The 3,030-nt window shown below is 41.7% G+C and overlaps 1 long non-coding RNA gene across 1 annotated transcript in view; it reads right to left on the reverse strand.

Annotated features, from left to right (window-relative positions):
• Positions 1 to 1,701, reverse strand: part of LOC106531289 (uncharacterized) — a 22,727-nt gene extending 21,026 nt beyond the window's left edge. Inside the window, exon 1 of the long non-coding RNA XR_001311894.1 lies at positions 884 to 1,701. This is a non-coding gene — a long non-coding RNA (uncharacterized LOC106531289). The remainder of the gene's footprint in view (positions 1 to 883) is intronic.
• Positions 1,702 to 3,030: the final 1,329 nt, after the last annotated feature.

Below are 3,030 nucleotides of genomic sequence, written 5' to 3' on the forward strand. Positions count from 1 at the left end.
ACACACACACACACACACACACACACACACACACACACACACACACACACACACACACACACACACAACCATCTTTGCTTGACTTCAGCCTCAGACGGTGGGCATCAGCAGGGTCTGAGGGGAAACCAGTGCTGAGTCAGATCTGTGTCTTAGTGGTTTCTGAAGGAATGAAACAGTTCGGGACTGGTCAGGAACTGGTTTCTGAAGCTGTGCATCGATTGGCTGCAGACTGAAGGACTTGTGGAGTGTTGGGAGCTGCTGACAGAGGGGATTGGGACAGCAGTCAAACTGAACTCTCAGCACCACAGAGTTAATGATTCCTTCAGTTTATCAGACGCTGTGATTGATTTACGTCAAGCACGGCTCTTCATGTTTATTGATGCAATTGTTGACTTATTTGCCGCACGGAGGCTACTTCAGGTTCTGTCACTGTGGACATGAAACGAGGGCAAACCTGTTGGATTACAGCATTTAACTGGGAAAATTTTACTTTAGTTTTTGGGACTAAGTTGGCTAGAAAGGCATATTTGGGTAAAAATGAAACATTTAGTTGAGTAAAGCTGCTTTAATCAAGTTATATTCATCTATTTTCACAGAAAAACTTGTTTGAAGGTCTCTGAGGCCAAACCTCTGCTCTGAGTTCAGTTTTAAATTCAAACCAGGGTATAATAATATTGTGAAGTCCTTTTTTTTTATCAACAAAACAATTAGAAAAATCAGCACTACTCAATCATAGAAACATAAAATCTGACTTTAGAAATGAATAAATTTGCTCTGGCATRGAAGAAGTGATATTCCAGCGCTGAGCCACGAGGGCTTGCATAAGCTGTTATTTACAGATAGTTATCTGTTGACAAGGTCTTTGCCATGACACTCTACTCACCTATCTCCTTCATCACCTGCAGCCTTTCACTGCCGGCCTCAGACYTGCTGCAGGTAGCACGCTGTCTCCTGTTTCCTCCTCTTATCAACGTGCAGTCGCTGCTGGGAGCCGCTCGTCCACAGAGAGAAACAAAAACACGTCCCCACACAGAGTATATCCACGTCCGAAYGCCTCCATTTCTCCTCCAGCTGCCAGCTTTTTCATTTTTCATTTTCACTGCCTGTCGCCTCTGAGGCCGGGCGTGGAGGAATGAGATGCAGTCATTGAGGAGAAGCTACAAATAGGCAGTGGTTTACAAATGGAGTTTGGTCAGTGGTCGGAGATTCCTATTCAGAAGATAGACAGGACTTTGCTCACAAACTGGAGTTTGAAGTTTCAAAGGGGAGAATCACACAAGTGTTACATCAGGTCTCCGCGATCCTTTGACTTTTAGCCCCGGGGCAGGAGTTTGGGTGACTGATTATACGACAGCTCTGTCTGGCCCGTCAGATTTCAACATGGCAGCCTCCACACAGCCTCATGTCAGCTGGAGCTCTTCTTCACAAGAACCACAAGTAATAGTGATGGACGGGACCGTGCAAACAACACAAACAAAGAGTTTCTGGATTAAACACCAGGCAGTAAAACCTCCTCCAACTCTAAATCAAACCAAAAGCATACAGCAAAACAAAACAACTAAAATAAAAAGTTGCTCCAGAAGAGATGAAGAAAATACATAAAGTTTGCACAAACTAACTTTTTTGTTTGTTTCTTTGGTCTGAAAAGCAAATTGTAAAATGCACACAGAGTTGAATTCCAGTAATCTGAAATATAGTAAAATCTTTGCAACCCTTGGACTCCTGCAGATACTGCTGCCATAAACCCATGGATAAGAACTAATCAGTGTTTTTACAGCTACAGAAGACGTTTTGTTCACACAGAGACAAAACATTTGCTTTTCTTCTTTTTGAGATTTTTAAGAAAACTACCAGAAACATGTAACCTTTTGAGGATAACATTTTAATCCTCACATTATTATTATTTTTATAAACAGGAAAACAGGACGACACAACAACRTCTGGTAATACTAACTTTAGCTTCATAAATGAGTACTGTTCCACCTTTCTTAGTTAATTCAACAAAGTTTTGTGCCGTGTAACACTCATCAAATGAAAACTCATAAAGAAGTCTGTCAGGTGCTGAAATCCCCGTGTCACTGCATGTCTCCACCTTCTGCCACTTATCCACAGTCAGGTGGAAGAGAAACCCAGACCTGCCTCTGTGCAGCTCGTCCTGAGCACCCTCAGACATTCTCATACAGAGTTTGCATAAAAAGAGTCAGGATTACCAATAAGAGAGCATTCTGAGTGCRACCAAAGATCATCACTCTGAAAAGGACACTGATGGTGCTCCATGAGTCACGAGTCAGCCATCTTGTTAGGTGCTTTGTGTATCACTTTGTATTGTTTACTTGTTGAAGCCACATGTTTACACCTTTTGATGCTGTAGGATCTGCACATGTAGAAAAAAGATTTAATTTAATTCATAAAATATATACACATTAGGAAAATTCAATGGAGTGTTCGTCAGCAGAGCGTGAAGCGGCTGGGATGAGAATCAACTCGAAGGCTCCTCCTCATTCGGCCCACAAAATCTGGAAAACCAAGGATGCATCAGAGGATCCTTACCGGCCGAGGAGATCCCAGGATTCAGTGCTCCAACAGCAAAATAAACTGAGAAACCAAGACCATGGAGATTTCATTTTTTACCAAGTCGGCGTAGTTTGGAAATTCATCACTGACCGAAGAATTTGTTTTTAAATGTAATTTTATCAAGTTAGCTGAAGAAATTCATGCTGCATTAAGATATTAAATAAAATGCAACAAGTACTGGTACTGGAGCTAAACCTGAATCATTGTATTTTTTRAAATTTATTTACGTGTAACGTTTTAACTGTTATTCTTCCAGTGTAAAGATGTGTAAATACACATCCCAATGCATTTTAAGTCTGATATGAAACTGATCAGTTTGGTAACGKGGTAGCATGTGGTCACACAAACTTAAATCAAGCCAAGTCTAGACTGTCTCATTTCACAGCAGTTTCATGCAGCCTAGCTGGACTGGAAGGACGTGGCCCACATGGCCCAGGTGGGCTATGTGCTCATGAG

The sequence above is a fragment of the Austrofundulus limnaeus genome, unplaced genomic scaffold (assembly GCF_001266775.1).
Source record: "Austrofundulus limnaeus strain Quisiro unplaced genomic scaffold, Austrofundulus_limnaeus-1.0 Scaffold616, whole genome shotgun sequence".
NCBI lineage: Eukaryota > Metazoa > Chordata > Actinopteri > Cyprinodontiformes > Rivulidae > Austrofundulus > Austrofundulus limnaeus.